At 31.9% G+C, this 20187-nt stretch overlaps 2 long non-coding RNA genes and 1 pseudogene across 2 annotated transcripts; all 3 read right to left on the bottom strand.

Annotated features, from left to right (window-relative positions):
* Nucleotides 1-4671: 4671 nt before the first annotated feature.
* Nucleotides 4672-7738, bottom strand: LOC118057314 (serine/threonine-protein kinase/endoribonuclease IRE1a-like; annotated as a pseudogene).
* Nucleotides 7739-20187, bottom strand: LOC140954251 (uncharacterized). Its single transcript, XR_012170275.1, has 4 exons — nt 19584-20187; nt 9314-10003; nt 7917-8157; nt 7739-7748 (listed from the first exon to the last, which is right to left on the bottom strand). It is a non-coding gene; the product is annotated as an uncharacterized lncRNA (long non-coding RNA).
* LOC140955822 (uncharacterized) lies at nt 12048-13812 on the bottom strand. Its single transcript, XR_012170394.1, has 4 exons — nt 13283-13812; nt 13062-13129; nt 12926-12975; nt 12048-12288 (listed from the first exon to the last, which is right to left on the bottom strand). It is a non-coding gene; the product is annotated as an uncharacterized lncRNA (long non-coding RNA).

The following is a 20187-nucleotide window of genomic DNA, read 5'->3' as shown; positions in this document are numbered from 1 at the left end:
TTTGGATTGTTGAGAGACGTTGCATGCAATGCTATAAAACCACGAGCTCCTTCTACTCACTAGCATGTGTGTTGCATGCATAAATCAATTTTGATTTTTAAATTATATTTTATTTTTATTAAAATACCAAATTGATCTTAAGTTAACTTGATTATAATTAAAAAACCAAGATGAAAATGTCTTAGGATGCTAGTTAAACAAGTTTTGTTTTTAAAGATAATTTAGTTTTTTTGTATTTTAAAAAAAGTGAAAATACAATATTGTCCTTAATTAATTTAATTATAATTAATAGACCTTGTAAAAAGATTATATTACCCATTATCAATTCATTAACTTTTTTAGGAAGCGTAAAATAATTATATACTATTTTAATGAACCATGAATTTTTTTTATAGTGAACAATATTTGTCCCGCATCAATTAGCTTTTATTAGTGTGTAGATAACTAGATGTGACAGTTATGAGTCATAATTGTGTACATTGGACCCCGATTGTGGTCGGATTTACCCTTTTTTTAAAAAACCCCTTCTCTTCTTTTTTTAATTTCTTAACCATATAACGGTTGATAAAACATTTTTCTATTTACTCCCATTTTCTCTTCCTCGATTAACGTACGTCATTTATCATCTTTTTATTAGTAAGAATATCACTGAAAATATTTCTATTTCCATTCAATTTTTATCTTGCTGATGTTTTGCTTTCCATTTAATCTGCTCATCTCTCATCAATGGTTTTTGGCTATGCCTCGTCTCTTTTAATCTGATTCATCTTCTTTGTCGTCTTCTCTAAATTACCTGTTACATCAACAATCAACAATACATACCTTCTTGGTCAAATTAGTGGTAGTTAATCCACACAACTCATGTTTGTTTTAGCAAGTGTATATATACCTTTTGGTCACACAAAAAGAGAATACTAGACTGTTTTATCAACCCCGATTGTGAGTACTGTCCTAAAACAAAAACTTGGCAGATTTTCAAAAGTGCAATGGTTCTTTATTGTTTATTTAGTCTCATCTTTCATATATGTCTATGATGCAGCAAGAGGTGATATTGCAATCATCGCTACTAGAACAAGGATGGCTGACTTTACACAGCCATATGTCGAGTCTGGGCTAGTTGTAGTAGCTCCTGTTAGAAAAAGAAAGGAATTCATGTGCTTGCTCTCTTCATATATTTTTTGAAGATGGTGCGGCAGTTCAGGCAGTACAGCTCATTGGAGTTAGCTTCTTCTGGTCGAAGCTCAACATGTACACGTCTTCAAACATTTCTTTCATTTGCTGATGAAAAGGAACAGGAAAAGCAGGCAACTGGAAATGGCCTCTAATCGAAATGAATCCATGGACAGTTACAGTTCCAAGAGACGAGACATTGAATAGCTTCCAGATGAAAGTCCTCATGCTAGTAACGAAGTCTAGTGATCCATCACAACGTATTGTTACACGGTGGAGTTTCCTTTCAGGGCTAGTTCATCTCTTTTCAGTTGATTCTTGATGGCCCGCAATTGCAACCGCGGCCTAAAGGGATATGCAGGCAACATAAAATTAAGAGAATTATTGGCAGCAACTTTAAGTTCTTACTTTGATATGCTGCCCGCGCTACGCCGTAGGCATCCATTCTGTTTTATATGTATATATACACACTCGTCTGAATCAAGTGACGCTTGAAGTGGAGAATGGGAAAAGCATTGTGCATAGATGAAGATGAAAGGAAACAAAATCATTGTAAGAAAAAGCGCAATAGCATAGTTCCGAGTTTGTTTAAACACCAAGCAGAGAAAATATGGCTATAGTGACCCGAAGAAGCAACGGTGGCAGCAAATAAGCATCAGCAATGCTTTGGCAAGTCCAAACATGAAATGGGAGTAAAAAAATAGAAGAAGAAGAAGCTGCCAGCAGTGCTTTATAACAGAGAAGGTGCTAAGAATGGAGGTGGATAGAGCAGGTTAGCAAGGGACGACAAAAACAAGCCTTCTGAGTGTGTGTCTACGAAGAATTTATTTATTCGTTTAATGGAGTATGAAGCTGCCAGACACCTCTTAAAACCTAGTGGGATCTTCCAGACAGCCAGTCACCCTGCGTTTCAATAACGGCATGTTAAATGATCGAACGAGGAAAGAATGTGAGTGAAGTCAGCTGGAGGGAGAGAGCTGTTAAATGCAGATAAATGACAGAGAAAAACCTAAAAAAGAAAGGGAACTTGCTGAAGGCTGTTAAAGGTCAGCAGAGCTCAAGAGCAACCAATTTAGATTCAAGATTAGATTAGTAATCACTGGCCGCACAACATTGACACGACGCACAGCCCCGAGGAGAGAGGTCCTTAGTTAGCAAGACAAACAACATCAAACGGTAACCACATAGCAGCACAACACCGTTAAAATGTAAGTTCGATATAGTTTTTACGTGTTATTATTATATTTATTTAAATATATATTTATTATTATTAAACATATAATTTATTTTTAATATTTATATAATATTAGATTAATAAATTTAATATTTGATTTATGGATATAAAGTAAATATAAAGTTTATGGAACACAAGAACTTCAAAAAAAATTATAAAATTGTTATAATTATGAGATTTCTATTTCATTAAACTATTGTTTCTAAAATGTTCTTGGTCGATGCTCTTTTAAATTGAATATTTATTAGAGATATAGAGACTAGTACATGTTATATTTTTTTTCTTTATATATAAAAAAACAATTATTTTCATAAACTGATGTATAAATAATACTTAAAACTAATATGTAAGTGTTTATCATAAGACATGTACACTGAACTGACCCCATAAGAATTTCATATGGAGAGATTACGTATGTCTGTGAAAAGACTCGCAAACATTAGGTATAACATGAACTATATAAAAGTACTTAAATGATTAATAACGGATTCACCACCTTAGATGAATTAGAAAAAATATTTTATATGTTCTTAAATTTGTATTGATTAAAATCCTTGTACAAGGTGGAATGAGATTTTAAAAAAGAGTTTTAAATCTTATTCAAACGATCAATGACTATTATGTAGAGAACAAATATTATTTAACATGAACAAACATACTCTATATTTTAATATTAAATTAAAATATTGTTAATAAAAAGATATTAATTATACTAAAAAATCAGTCACTCAAACATTAGGTCAAAACTCTTCTTGTATATCAACCATATTTTCTTTCTCAAACATTTGTTTAAGTGGGATAATTAATTGTACCAATGAGTTCATCTACAAAGAAACCACACACCTTATCCTTTGGTCAACTATAATGGATTGATGATCTCACACATGTGGTCAGAGGGCAGCAAGAACAAAATTGGAAATTCTACTAGGAGTAAGGTTTTGAAAATATAAGAAAGAGAAAAGTGACGATGAAGAGGAGGATGATGAGGTAGATCCAACCGAGCCGGCTTGGAGTGATTGCTTATCCTTTAGCATAAGCTTATTTTCATCTCTCGGTGCACTCATTTGATGCATCCCCTAGCTTACTTTTTATTCCACTTTGAAATTGTGCTTTTAATCCTTTGATGATGCAATATCTATGTGTGGATTGTTGCTCTTGGTTTTTGTGAATCTTTTTACTTGTGATTATGGTCTAGTTGTGAATCTTTGTCGACCTCTTTCTTTCTTTTCATGGCAGAAGGGGGAGAAGATTGTGAGGTTGATATTGTGCAAAAGGGTGATGCTAGGGTGATAGTTGTGATGAAAATATGGATATTATATATATACATTGTCCATTACATACCAAAAAGAAGAACATGCATGTTATAACATGGCTTGTGATTAAATGACGGTTCTGCATTACGAAGAATTGATTAGGGCTGTCATTAGTGTTTTAAAATGTAATAATAATTGTTTTATTTTTAACATTAACACAACCAAAACAATTTAAAAATAAAGTAAAAAAAAATAAATTTTATTAAAAATATTTTTAAAACACAAAATCAAATAATAAAAAAAAACAAATTAACCATAGCTCTAAAAAGGTGATTAACCACGAACTAATGGTTGCTCTAAAACAGATTGACTGACTTAGCTCCTAGAAATCTACTCAGTCTGGTATAGAAAAGGGAGAAATCACACACAGTAAGTAAAAAAAAAAATGAGCAAAGGATGAGAAACTAAATCTATAATAAAAAAGTGAGAAATTGAAATTGAAACCACTATTTAAATCCATAGTGAAAGATCACATAATCTTTCACTATAAGTAACAAATCTCTTTTACTTTTTTGTTAATAGTAAAAGATAAATCCAGTTTCGATTTGTTTATATGTGTTCCCTGACCTGTGATGCTAAAATTACATCAGAACATGTAAATTAACAAAATAAGTAACAAATTCATGAGTAATCTTCAAAGAGAATAATATGTTTTATTAAATGGGGTATCGTACACTAAGATTACAACTTCATTCACAATTATTATACACACCAATAGTATTCATCAGTCTTCAGGGATTGAAAAGGAACCAAAGATCTAAACATTGCTTTTAATGTACTTCTGAAAGCATTCTTCCTCCCTACAATATTTCCACACAACTTTGTATACTTCAATCAGGAGCTTCGGGAAGCGACTCGCAAAAATAGTTATCATATCCTTCTGGGACTGGTCCTACAAGTTCCTGAAGCATCATCGCGTATCAAAACTGAAATTAGCTATTTGCATAAACAAACTCAAAGAACTGGCTTGTAAAGAGAAGTCATGCAAGGCACTGTCATCCCAGTAAACGTATCTGACACAAGTTCAAAGGAAACGTATCTGACGCAGATACAGATTGAGACATTAATATAACAATATACAAACATATGTTTGATGTTTGCATACTAATATAGACTGTTCTAAAATGAAGGATAACACGTTGAATTTGTCTCGGAGGGGGCAGATCATATTGGATTTCTGACGCTCAAAAACAGTGAGAAAGTCACACTCAGCAGAGTATAAAATATGGTTCACCTCCAAGAAATGCAGGGCATCAAGTCAGCCATTCAATTTTTTCTTCCCCTAGCTCCCTCCCCCTCCCCCAATAACGAGAAGATAAACTAGAACATAATATTAAATGACAATAAACTGATGACAGCATTTGTAATGTAATAAATAGTTTGTCTGAGAAATAAACCTGAATTTTCTTTGGGAAGTTCTCTATAATGATTCAACTTGTTTCGAATGACTCGCAACAAGTCCGAATGCCATCAAACTTATAACGCCGATGACGACCAATGTCAGTGATGAATGCAGGTTCCATCTTTTCATTCCATTTTCCACCACCCAGTGCTGTTGGTGCAAATACCCTCCAATGCTTTCAGAAATATCTGAGTCAGATACCCTATCTTCCAATTCTACTCTGTCACTTGTGTCGCGAAGAAATGACAATCTCAGCTCTGAATTCCAAAACATAGGATGGTGTAAGCACTTCCAATGCCTTGGGCCTAACAGCATATCAAAGGCATGTCATGAACAAAAGCATTTAGTTGTTCAGGAAAAATGAATCAAAAACAAGAGTTAAAGATCCTAATTTCCATGCTAGATATGATTAAAAATGAAATTATCTGTATGCTAGGAGAAAAATCCGGGGATATTTTGAAATAAAGCATACCTCAATTCAGGGTCAGGATTTAATAAGCGGGAAATAAGATCCTCAGCTTCTGGAATATACTCCACCAAGAACAGGTCCTTTTGGTTTTTCACAAATATTGACATCACGTTCAAGATGATCACCAAAATGGATGTCTGCCGCCAGTGATTGCAGTAAAAAGAGGACACAACCCAAACTAAATAAATCAACTGCACGTGTTTCGCGTCCATGATGAAGCTGTTCAGGTGCTTGCCAACCAGAAACTGCCACAACCTGCAATGACATCATCCAATATCTTGGTAAAACAGCCATTCAATCACTGATATATATATATATATATATATATATATATTAGGATATGTTCCCTTGGATAATCTACTTGGAAAAAAAAAATCACAGCTCAGATGAGAAATAATATTCCTATAGCCAGAATAACGAGCTATTAACACTGACCATGTAATGGAGAGCACTGAGCTTGAATGGATATGGTTTCAGATGAGAAATACTTACCAGTAGCATGACGATCTAATGAGGACATATCTCCAAGGAGGCGCTTGCTGATACCCATGTCAGAGAGCTTAGCACATAAAGATCTTTCCTTAATTATCAACACATTCTGAGGCTTCAAGTCTCGATGAATTATTCCCAGTTCGTGCAAATGCACAAGCCCAGAAACCATATCCCTGTATTGGATTGAAAATGAAAAGAATCCAAACATAAACATTTAAAGGAGGGCAGTAATTTTTTCTGCATTAAGCCCTGAAGCATTGAAAAAGAGTTGTTCACTTACCTCATCAAAGTTAGTAATAGAGGTGAAGGGTGGCCTGTTGATTTCCATAAATTGAGATCCTTCATAACTCCTTTCACTGAGTCCAACCGAAGTTTATACTCTATTGCAGCTCTTGAGGGTTTGGTCCTTGCCATAGACAGGGGTTTAAAGAGGAATCGGAGTATATTTGAATCAAGTCATCTAAGCTGCATGTGCAACGCTCCAGAGATAGGTAAACAAAATCCTTATCATACTCCACCCCATACCATCGAACAATATTTGGATGTCTGTCTGATGCAATGAGATTCTGAATTTCTTTCCAAGCAACATCATGAATGAGTTTGGACAAGGCGTTTCACAGCAACTAGTCGACCTTTCATACACACCCTCAAGAACAACAGTACCATTGCTTCCCTTAGCAATTTCTGTATTTGATACAAAATAGCTTACCAATTCTGCGTCCATTGGCGCCTCCATCAACAAGTTTATTAAGGTCTGACAGTGTTTTGTTAACACCCTCTCCCAGTGCAATTCCATTCCCATTTTCAACACTTGCATTGTTCTTTCCTGATTTTTTTAGCTTTCTTCTTTTTGGAAGATGAAGTTTTTAATCCAGTACCACTCAACTGTCCCTTCAAGGTAAAACTTTCTTTACTCAGGTACAAAACAAAGCACAATAACAGGATACCAACAAACAATATGAAGGACCGTGTTGTTGACCACATGAGGAGCATTCCAAACCTACAATGGACTTCACCTGCTGCAGAATCAGAAGGCAAAGCAAGCATTTTCTTTAGCATGTTCAATGGGAGCTGCAAGCAACATTCTTGCATGATGATCATCTAATGATTTCTCAACCCCAGGCTGTGTGGTAAGCAATAGATTTGGAGCAGACAATGGGAGCTTATCTTCACCATGAATATCCCCAGAGGAATACTGTGACTTGTCCTGTCGTTGGACAACAATCCTTCTAGATTGACATGATAACGGTGTATCAGAATCAAGCTCAAAGCTCAAGTTAAATACTTCTGATGGATTCTCGACATCTTTACAAAGAAAAAGTGGCCCCGATTGTGGCCACTTTTGCACTCCATGAAACTTTGTCTGAATTTGGACCAAACGTTTGCAGTGCATAATCTGTCCTTAAGATGTATATTACCTGAGCGGTGTTTGATGAACCAGACTTTAGCAGATCCTTATTATTGTTAAGGTCATCATGTAAACCACTCCCTCCTTCAAAACTCTGCAACGAAGATGGAGAATCAGGGGACTTAAAAGTGCGGACAAGTCTTCCAGTTTTAGCCTCGACTACAAACACAGTAGTTTTCTTAGACCCAAGCATAACAGCTCCATCCTCTGACATGTGTGGTGTAATTTTAATAAAGTCTTCAATATTCATTTGGAAGTTTCTGTCAGATCAACAGTGTACATCAATGATTAAAATGTGCAAGCAATCATAACAAGCGGGTGAATGCTTTGAATGTTTATAATCAACAAAAGAAACCTAATGCATGATCTTTTGAAAATAGACATCATTATTCTACACAAAAATGAACTTCTTAGCCATAGTGCCATACCATTCCACCTGAGTATTTGTAATGTGCATACAACTGCCAGTCATCCCCATAATCTAAAAAGAACCCTGTAAGTCCTCCCGGGCCTTTTTCTTTATCACTGTCATGTTTGGCTGGTGCTTGGTATGAAGAATATGTTGGCCCTCCAGACGAAAATGACCAAAGCATTTTCCCAGAAATTTTATCTTTAAAATAAATCGTTCCATTTAATAGAGCAACTAATTCTGTAGAATCTTCATATTGTCTGTATACAAAAAGGAAACAAAAAGGCAGAGCAGGAGTAACAGAATGAGATAACCACAAACCACAGGACAGCAAATAGATATCAAGAAACAGCCAAAACCAAGGTAAATTTCATAAAACAGCCAAAATCAAGGTAAATTTCATGGAACAGCAGACACTGTAAACCAAGTATCACGGATTGGGACCCACAAATATAAAAGACTGAAAAAGCTCCTGAAAACATGATAGTGTTTCAAAAGAGTAGCTGTCAAGATCTGGCTGGGAATATCATCATGTCGTGGGTCCCACCATTCCAAGACAAAAAAACCATCTCACAAACTGCATCAGCCATCCGTGACCTCAAAACCAGCTCGGCCACTTGTGTCATTGGATCAATAGCACCGGCTGGCAAAAATGGATTTGTTTCCCAGACTTCACCCGCGCTATATCCCCCAGATATAAACCTTCTGGCTCAAATAACCCATCCTCTTTTCTCTCACACCTGTCAAAAATTCTAACCCATTCAAATCCATGGCTCTCCTCATCTTCCAGAAAACTAATTGCAATTCTAACACCATAAGCATACTATGAGAGCAACTCAAATAACTCTTCTTCAGATCTCAACCGTTAAATCCCATCTCTTCTTCTTCGCACAACGCCAAATATTTACAGCTATCCACATTCCGATGTTCCATCACATTGCTACCGTTATCCATTTTAACCATTTCAAAACCAAATTTTAATCTTTCTATGAGTACCATTCCACCTCCCCCACCCAATCACCGAAGACATAATCATACAAACAAGTCTAAATTGATGATGAAAAGTAGCATGCGCTTCTATTGTCAACAATGAAAGCTACTGTACTTAGCACTAATCCAAAATGGAGGTGAGATCATGATGCAATGAGCCCTCTGCGTGGATTCACGTATATATGAGAGACTCCTCTTAGCATTATTCTTAATTCAACCATGTTACGCCAAAAATCCTACTCTATCATTCATTTCATTAAACGAGAACCCATTATGCAAATTTATCCAAAGAAGACAAAAAATAAACACAAAAAAAAAAAAAAAAAAAGATTTCAAACTATCAAGAAACTAAATCGAACAGGAATAAAAAAAAAAAAAAAAAAAAAAAAAAAAAAAAGAGTACTTAGAGCAGTCAAAGTAACTCACGAGAATGATTTAAGAGATCTTCCACCAGCTCGAGTTGACTCGGTGAAATCAAGACCAGAAGTCAAAACAATCCCTGCTCTCTCCGAATCCAAAACATCTCCAATTGAACTTGAAAACATATAAATTAAAATCAATAATAAACAGAAAAAACGAACAGAAAACATCTTCATTTTCTTTTTAATTAGATTTTTGAGAGAGAGAGAGAGAGAGAGAGGGTTTTGTGGTGGATTTTGAAGAATGATAATAAGATTATGATTAAGGGAATTGGAAGGAAGGAAGTAAGGATGGAATTAAAGGGAAGATAGAGGTGGAAAGTTCTGCCTCTGTTTCCGACCCTGCAATTTTAGGATCTCCGAAACCGAGTCCATGGTGTTCCTTACCAAGACAAGACTCGGTTGTTTGTCTTTTGGACTTGCTCTTGTCTTGATATATCGGCTTTGCTTTGCTTTGCTTACGTTTGTTTACTTCCTTCTTTTTTTCCTGTTTTTTGTTTTGTTTTGTTTTCATTCTTGTTTTATCTTCAATCCACCAATTGAGCCTGTGGAAACGTTTCCGTCAACTGAACCCTATATATTTCATGATTGAAGTCAAATGAGTCCATCTCCAATATGTAACATCATCCATTTAGTCCGTCCATCAGATGATCCAAGGAAGCTTCCTTTTTGATGTCGAAGCGGGTGGGTTTCACATCTAAAAATAATATCAAGAAAGATAATTTTCGGTTAAGAGATCAATTTTGAAAAATATGACAGAATTTCGACTCCATATATGAACCCTATTAGAAAATAAAATGATGGAATAATTGTTTGAAAGTTGCCGATTTGAATTAATTCATCCTATTTAGAAAAAATGCTATTGCAGGTGCCCGTGCATATCCGTGGTCCAATGAATATTTTTTATCATAAACAAAATATAGCATAGAGATTCAAATTTAAAAAAAAAAATATGAGAAACAGGCCATTCATTTGACCAAGTTTAATAAATTTAATAATTAACAGTAGATAAAACGAACAAAAAAAATTATCATCAACTAACTATAAAAAATAAATTGTCAATATTACTCTTAAAAAGAAAAAAAAAATCAGTTTAAGATCCATCACTGCTCTGTCATGGACACTACTCCACTATCAAAAAAAGCTCACAACGAAAAAAATCACAAAAGATTGTGGAAGACTACACAATGACACCGAAATAGAACATGCGAAGAAACCACCTGAAAAGCAAATCAAGTAAAAATATTATGAAGTGAGCATCTCGTATTTATATTTAATAAATTAATTTAATTTATTTAAAAAAAAAATTCTCTAAAAAAACTAAATTTAACAAAAAAACAACAATTAAAAAAACCCGAGATAACTCATATTATTTTCAAAAATAGTGAGAGATCCTATAGAAAGGGAAAAAAAAATAATGGAGCCCAATCTTCAATTAAATAAATATTAAAAGATAAGACTGAAAAAACATGAGTTGAGAAAAAAAAAATAAAAAAACCCGAGAAAATCTCTTAAACCTGAGTTAATATCTTAAGCTCGTAACCCCTTAAATCTAAAAATCCAAGCTTAATTAATGAAGTCAATTCCAAAATAATTTATTATTAAAAAATGAAACCAGAAAAAAAATATCAAATTTAAAAAATTTATTAAAGTAAAAAAATAAAAGCAATCAAAAAAATAAGAATCAAATAAAATAGAAAAAAAAAAAACTAAAGGAAGATGAAATCATTAAAAAAAAATCAACTTAAAAAATTTATATCAAATAAAACAAATAACAATTAAAAAATTAAAATCACATCTGGCATATGAAAAAAAATAAAGGATGATGAAATTGAAATAAAAATTTAATTTTACGAATAATTTCTTATAAAATAAATGGTAATCAAAAAAAATAAAAATTAAATTTGAACAAAAATAAATTGAAGGGTTACTTTGAAGAGCCATGTGTAGAAACTGAGGGAAAAAAAAAAAAAAGGGGTTGTTAACGGTTAACGCTAAATCGAAAAACTGTTAACTACACGTACCAACCAGGAGTGAAGGGACTACTAAGAAGATTCAGTTGCCCCAGAAATCATCATTTGGTTGAGTGGCGATGCTACAAGCATTGCTCAAAAGAACATAATAACCACACCTGCGCTGCTATGTGCCACACAGTCCTCAATCAATTTTTTTAATAATATTTGTTATCTATTTAAATATTATTTTTTTCTATTTAGAAAAAAAGGTGAAAAGACAAAAAAAAAAAAAAAAAAACTCATGGATGTAAGGTAAGTTCAATGATTTTTTTATTTAAGGAAAGTTTTATTCATGTTACTATGCTTTTAAAGATGAAAAGGCCCAAACAGCTTCGTACACATCAGTTAAATATTTTTTTGTTTTTAATAATAAGTTAGTAATTTTATTGTACTAAAAAAAAACCTGAACACCACCAACATCCAAGCTAAATTTTTTATGAAATGAGCAAAACCATAATTCTATTGTTCTAATTAGGGGTGATCATTTTCGGTTCGGTTTTTGCCTAAAAAAACCAACCAAACCGAATTATATTTTTTTCAAAAAAATCAACCGAAACCGAGTCAAACCGACCGGTTTCGGTTCGGTTTGGTTCGGTTTTTTATGTTAAAAAAACCGAGAAAACCTATAATATATTTTGGGTTGTTTCTAATGGGCTTTTTAATTAAATTTTTGATGGGCTTGTAATTAATGACAATTTTTGTCTACTTTTCTTATAAGATTCTTAACCAAATCAATTCTTTTTTTTGGGTTGTTTTTTACAACTGAATATTCATTTGTTGCCTTCCTAATAATTTTTCATTTGTTTTTGTTTGAGGGGGCAGGACTCCTGCTGCAGATAAGTTTAAATAACGCATACCAACAAGTTAAAATACAAATTACAAAGCATTGCCTTCAAAGGGCTTAACAAAAAACAACAACTAACATTATCATAAAATACTCCAATAGTCCAATTATCACCATCGAAACCTGAAATTAAAAATATAAAATTATAACTTGATGAATTAAATTAGAAGATATAAAAATAAAAGTATTCCACATCAGATTTGAAGCAATTTTCAAGAGAAATTCCAAGCAATAGAATGAAAATAGGAAGCTGAACAGAGAAACAAAAATCCAAATAGAAGCAGAAACAATTTTTCATATAAAGAATAAAATCAATATGATTTTCCACCAACACGTACACTGAAGAACAAAATACATATAAAGAATATCTCATTTCCTTAGTTATCAACGAAAATAAAGCACAAACATGGGGTTTTCAATTCTTTCTACGTGGTTTGGAAAACAGTTTTACATATTCTGCACTTCCTCATATTGTTGTTGTCAATTTGACTAATTAGAAGAAACATAAAATAATTAATTTGCAATTCTGACTAATTAATTTGCAATGCTGCAAGCACTAGATCAAAATATATACATTCCTTTCAGTGCTTAAACATGGGTTTTCAATTATCAACGAAAATAAGCACAAACATGGGTTTTTCAATTCTACAAACATTCCTTTCATTGCTCAAGAATAAAAACCCAATTAAAGCAATCACAAACATTTACGCAAGCAATACAGGAAAATAAAAAACCCAATAAAAAACTACAAAATGGTTACCTTAGATATGGATTTTTGAGCATTCAAAACAACAACCGTGTCTCTGACCTCTGCATTGAAAAGCAAATACAATAAATATAATAGAGGATAGACTAATTAATTAATTAAAACGGAAAAAAACATCATTAAAACTTACTGCAATAAAATCGAACTTTCTTCTCGAATCTACAGTAGTAATAGTCCGTTTTAGACCCAACATCTTATCTGCAACCATAAAAAATAAAAAAAATGCCAGAAGAAATTCAGCAAGGTCATTAATAAATTATGATCTTGTTGTAGAAGGGGCTGAAAAAAATGACAATGAGAGAATGTTGACAGGATGCATATGTGAAATGTTATAAAGATTCAGAGAAGTACCATGTGTATGTGATCTTGTATAGATGAAGAGGAAAGGCCAACTAGATAGGTTCTGCTGTTCTGGAACACGTTGATCTATTGTTGAGACTTGAGAGGCTTGATTGGTTTCAACTTTCAAATTTCAGCTGATGCTTGACGTTTCTCTGGTTGTCTGTGTTTGAGAGTCTAAGACTCTAAGGAGAGGGGGGAGCGGCCCCGGGTGCTGGTGTTAGGATTTCAGCTGATGCTTGGCATGTCTCTGGTGTTTGAGAATCTAGGGAGAGGCGGCGATTGCGGGTGCTAGGGTTAGGATTTAGCTGAGCGTGTCTCTGATGTTTGAGAGAAAGAGAAGGGGCGGCCGCACTGCTAGGGTTAGGTTACTGAAGGCAAAGATTTTTTTTCTATTTATAGTATTTTTTTTTTATTAGAACCGGTTCGGTTCGGTTTGGGTTTACCGGTTTCAACAGCACAAAACCGAAAACCGAACCGAACCGGAAGTTTTTATAAAAATTATAATCGGTTTAATCGGTTTTTTTTCTCGGTTCTATTTTTTCGGGTTAATTTTTGGTCGGTTTTCTCGGTTAAATCGGTTTATCGGTTTTTTTTCTCACCCCTAGTTCTAATTTACAGTGGGCACATGAGTCTAAGCTACAATATTTGTCACCATGTAAACCCCTTTTGGTCTTAGTTTTTTCTTTATGGGTTTTAGCGTCTTTCTTTTTTTACCATTTTTTATATCGCAAAGGCGAGGGATGGTCAATAAATCAATATATTAAAGATGGCCAATAAAATCGATTTCCACAAGTTTTTGCATGGGGGTGGTCAATAGATCAATATATTATTTATTATATTAGTAGATATATCAATGTTAATTTGACGACTACGAATGTGTTTGGCTACATTATAGCTTCCAATTTTAGATGTTACTAGTTATATGGCCCGCGCTACGCAGCGGGTCAATTTTTTTATATAAAAAATATTAAAAAAAGTTAAAATTTAAGAGTATTATGTTTTTTCTACAAAGTTATATCTAAGAGCATTAGGTTTGTCTGTCCCTCCTTACCCAAAAGTTATATTTATAATATTAATAATAATATTAAACTTGCATGATCCAAGTTTAAGTGAGTTTGATTGCAACATCAAACTCGAAGCTTTTAATATGAGTCTGGTTGCAAGGTTTTGTTATAAAAGTATGATAATTAAAAAGGAAAAACATTTAATATTATAGAATAAAACTTAAAAAAAAATTAATTGAAAATAAAAAAAACAATAAAGCAAACCATTATTCCGATGAATGGTGCTTTGCAAGGAAGGGTATAGTAAAATCCTCTCATGAGATCACAATAATTTAATGATCAGTAAACAAAACAAATCATAAAGTTGAATTCTTAATCAAATCGATAAAGAAAAAGAAAAAAAAAAATATGATCAACTGGGTTAACCCACCAAATCAGGTTAACCCGTCAAACCTGAGATTCGTGTCATGAGAGTGAGATAACTAAATAGAAAAAAATTAACATTAATAAACTAAAATGAACAAAAAAAAGATTAATTAAAAAGAACAAAAATAAGGGAAAAAAACCTACATGAAGAAAAAAAACTAACGAAAAAAAAATTGAATTAACTGGGTTAACCCGTCAAACCAGGTTAATCCGTCAAACCTGGTATCCGTGTCATGAAAGTTTGATAACTAAACATAAAAAAACTTAATATTAACAAACTAAATTTAAAAATAATAATTATAAAGCAAAATAAAAAAAGCAAAAGAACAAAAATACTAAACAAAAAAAATATTAATTAAAAAAAAACCTACATAAAGAAAAAAACCAATCAAGAAAAAGAAAAAACAATCTGAATTAACTGGGTTAATCCTTCAAACCAGGTTAACCCATCAAATTTGGGATTCGTTTCATGAAAGTTTGATAACTGAATAAAAAAAAAAAAACATTTACGGGTTAACCCAGAATTAGTTGGGTTAATCCATCAAACCCGGAATCCGTGTTATGAAAAATTTATAACTAAATAGAAAAAATTTGACATTAACAAACTAAATTAAATGAAAAATTAATTAAAAAGAAAAATCAGAAAAAATTCGAGTTAACGTGTCAAACCCGTAACACATGTAATAAAAGTTTGATAACTAAACAAAAAAAAATTTAACATTAACAAAAAAAAATTAAACAAAAAAAATATTAATAAAAAAAACAAAGAAAACAAAACAGGTTAAAAAAAAAGAAAAAAACAAAAAAAAAAGCTCAAAAAAACAAAGCATAAAAAAAAGGCAGCTAAGAGTTTCAATATGGACTGCACCCGAAAAAACTAATTAAAAAGAAAGACCAGAAAAAAAAAAAATCCGAGTTAACCCATCAAACCCAAAACTTCTATCATAAAAATTTAATAATTAAACAGAAAAAAATTTAACATTAACAAAAAAAAAAAAAAACATTCATTAAAAAAAAACAGCTTATAAAAAAGAAAAAAAGAAAAAAAAAACAGCTTTAAAAAAAAAACAAAAAACAAAAAAAGAAGACAGCTCAGCGTTTCACTGTGGACTTGCGCAGTGTAACACTAAGCTGTTTTAGCTATTGTTATAATAATACGTGGCCCCGCGCTATGCTGCGGGTCAATTTTTTTATATAAAAAATATTTAAAAAAATTAAAATTTAAGAGTGTTAGGTTTTTCTACAAAGTTATACCTAAAAGCATTGGGTCTATATGTTACTCATGATCCAAAAATTTTTATTTATAATATTAATAATAATATTAAACTTGCATGACCCAAGTTTAAGTGGGTTTTGTTGCAAACATCAAACCCGAAGCCTTTGATATGAGTATGATTGCAAGGTTTTGTTATAAAAGTGTGATAATTTAAAAGAAAAAAAAATTTAATATTACAGAATGAAATTAAAAAGAAAAAAGATTAATTGGAATGAAAAAAACAATAAAACAAAACATTATTCCGATGAATAATGCTTTGCAAGGAGGGGTATAGTAAAATCTCCTTATGAGATCACAATAATTTAATGACCAGTATACAAAACAAATCTTAAAGTTTAATTCTTAATCAAATCGATATTAAAAAGATCAAATCAAAAGAAAAAAGCTACTTAAGAAAAAGAAAAAAAAATCTTAATCAACTGGTTTAACCCGTCAAACTTGGAATTCGTGTCATAAAATTGAAAGAAAAAAGATTTATGTCTTTTAGTTATAGTTAATTACAATATTTAAAGATGAAATTGGAAAAAGAAAACTAATAAATAAAAAGAAAGAAAATATGAATCAACTGGGTTAGCCCACCAAATCAGGTTAACCCGTCAAACCTGAGATTCGTGTCATGAGAGTGTGATAACTAAATAGAAAACAATTAACCTTAATAAACTAAAATGAACAAAAAAAAAGATTAATTAAAAAGAACAAAAACAAAGGAAAAAAAACCTACAGGAAGAAAAAAAAAATCTGAATTAACTCGGTTAACCCGTCAAATCAGGTTAATTCATCAAACCTGCGATTCGTGTTATGAAAGTTTGATAACTAAATAGAAAAAAACTCAGTATTAACAAACTAAATTTTAAAAAAAAATAATTAAAAAGCAAAAAAAAAACAAAAATACTAAACAAAAAACATATTAATTAAAAAAAAAGCCTTCATGTAAAAAAAAACTAATGAAAAAAAAGAAAAAAAAAAATCTGAATTAACTGGGTTAACCCTTCAAACCAGGTCAACTCGTCAAATTTGTGATTCGTGTCATGAAAGTTTGATAACTGAATAGGAAAAAAAAATTTACGGGTTAACCCAGAAATAGCTGGGTTAACCCGTCAAACCCGGAATCCGTGTCATGAAAGTTTGATAACTAAATAGAAAAAAATTTAACGAAAAAAATTAATTAAAAAGAAAAACCAGAAAAAAAAAAATCTGGGTTAACGCGTCAAACCCGGAACTCATGTAATGAAAGTTTGATAACTACATAGAAAAAAATTAAATATTAATAAAAAAAAATAAACAAAAAAATATTAATTTAAAAAAATAAAGAAAACAAAACAGCTTAAAAAAACAAAGAAAAAAGAAAAAAAAACAGCTTAAAAAAAAAAAAACAAAGATAACAAACGTTTGACTGTGGATTGCATTCGAAAAAATTAATTAAAAAGAGAAAAAATCCGCGTTAACCCATCAAATCCAAAATCTGTATCATGAAAATTTAATAACTAAATAGAAAAAAAATTTAATATTAACAAATTTTTTAAAAAAAAAACATTAATTAAAAAAAAATAGCTTAAAAAAGACAAAGAAGAAGAAAAGAAGCCTGAAAAAAAAAAAAAAAAAAAAAAAAAAAAAAAAGGAAAAAGAAGACAGCTCAGCGTTTCACTGTGGACTTGCACAGTGAAACACTGAGCAGTTTTAGCTATAGTTTAATTACAAGTATCAGTTATTTAGTAAGCGATAAAACATTATTTACTGTGAATGGAACGTATCAGAATTTACAAGCGCGTCTGCATGTCGCTGAAAGCAGCTCCAAGGTGCTTCAACTTGCGAATAGTAGAGAGTTTCTCTCCACTGTTCCAGGTAGACTGGATCCGATTTTTTTTAATTATTTTATAATCTTAATTTAAAAAGCATTCTTATAACCAAACATATTAAATTACCTTTTGTTCAACTTTAATTTCAACCACAGTTTTAACCAAATATATATTTTTTCAAACCAACTTCAACTAAAAATACTTTTTATAAAATATTTAAATTACAATCACAACAGTTATTACAATACCAAAATAAAATTACTTAGTTTTTTTAAACAAAGTAGGGTATCTTTGCTTTTAACATGCTATTTGTTTGTTAAAAGCACAACTATTTATTATGAGGTCTATTTGTTTAATTAAAATAATGACTTTCTTCATTATTATTTTTTAAAAAATAAAACATACTAAATATGCTTCATTTTTTTTCATATTAATGATTTTATTGGAAATGTTATGTCTATATTTATTATCACCTTTATCAACTTTTTTTAACTTAAAAATTACTTTAATAAAAAAAAAAATATGTTCATGCATGGTATAAATTTAAAAACTTATAAATCATTTAATAGAAATGAAATGTATTTGTTTAAATATTTTTAATACGTTTTTTATTGATTATTTTATATCTCAAAAGCATGACAGAGTTTAACCAAACACCATTAGTTTATTTAAACATTCATAAGTATAGTTTTTAAACATTGGCTTATATCACAGCACAATACTGAATAACTTTAAGGGGTATCTGAACTGGCCAGGTCTTGGATTTGCTCCTTAATGATCATGAGTTCGAGTCCTTTCAAGATCATTGAAGGTTTACATAATTGTTAACTTCAGGGTTCGTGTAATTAATCGAGGTACGCGCAATTGACTCGGACACTCACGTTAATAAAAAAAAATCTATAGATCGACACTTCTTAATTGCTTGAAAAGTTAAATTTGATGTATAAACTAATAACCGTATCATTATTATCTACCCAGGTGTCAAGTGTTGCACCCAACATCGTGGCAGCCCTAAAAATAAATCTTGATTTATGAAAAAAAAAAAACAGATATTTAGCATCTTGTTTTTTTAGGGGAAAATATCTTATTTGAGGAGTCGCCACCTAATATTATGGTCACTAGAAACCCTAACTGGTCAACAGAGATTCTATAATTCGGGACTTATTACGTAAAATGAAAGATATTATTACCCTTAAACGTCCTGCCTGAGGCAGGCTGCATTGCTGGTTTTATCTTAAATTGCTAAATATTTATTGGTTTATGCTTTGATGATTTACTTACAATATTTCTGATTCTGGCGCTAGTGAATATTCAATTACAGATAATTCCAACTCTGACGTTGATAAATATTATATAGCTATAATAAAATTAGATCAATATTTTTTTTTCATGGCTCTAACGCTAGTGAATAAATCAATAAAATAAATTTATTTTTTACGCATACACATATATATTTTTTTATTTTTCTAGCTAAATAAAATAAAATACAATGAATAAAAATAATATAAATTAAAATTGATATTTTTATTCCCGACTCTAACGTTAATGAATAAACTAATAAATTTATATTATTTTTATTTACACATACTTTATTTTTTCTACTTTTCTATTTTTATTTTATTTTTTTTATTTTTTAGGGTTAGGCTAGACCTAGTCAGCTCTAATCAGCTCGGCCCAGTCACTGGCCCAAGCCAGTGACCCTACTGGGCAAAGGCACGCACCATGTGTGCATGCAAGAGTTAATTAAATCCAAGCTGCAGTGACTTTATAATGAAAAATGGAAAAGATGGGAACGAAGACAAACTTACCTGATCTGCAGACGTTGCTGAAGGCGATGAAGACGATGGGGATGTTAATGTTGATCTCTGTGTCTCTTGCTTGCGTTTTCCTTTTGCTTCCCCTGTCTTTCTGTTTTGAACTTCTTCCTTTGCTTTTAACTTTGCTCGTCACCCCGATTATTGAGATGGAAGGGACGAAGACGATGATGAAATGCTGTCTCCTGGGTTTGTTTTTCGTGTTTTAGCCCCTCGGTTATGTGATTCCTCTGTCTCCCCCTTTTCTCCCCAGTTTCTCTTCCTCTTTTTCCCCCTGCTTGTTTTCTGGGTTTTTCGTTGTCTACAGGGACGAAAGCAATGGTAAAAGCAATACTCCTCTCTGTGTAGTCTTTGTTTAGTTCGTGCTCTCTCTTGGGTTTTTGCTCTGTGTGTTATCTTTTTTCTGTTTTTCTGGGTTTCCTTTTTTTTTTTTTTTCTGCTCACTTGGTTTTTTTCCGTTCTCCCCCTGGCGAGGTTGCCTTTTGCCCAGCTTTTATAAGGCCAGAGGTCGATCGACGCTGTAACAGTTGGCAGTAACGGCGTGGGGCACTCCATTCAATGGAGAAACGTCTCTGCCTTTAATGGCGGAGCTGTTGCA

Source organism: Populus alba, chromosome 7, assembly GCF_005239225.2.
Source record: "Populus alba chromosome 7, ASM523922v2, whole genome shotgun sequence".
NCBI classification, from domain to species: domain Eukaryota; kingdom Viridiplantae; phylum Streptophyta; class Magnoliopsida; order Malpighiales; family Salicaceae; genus Populus; species Populus alba.
Note: the sequence above shows the minus strand (reverse complement) of the source record. Positions and strands in the feature narration are given on the sequence as shown.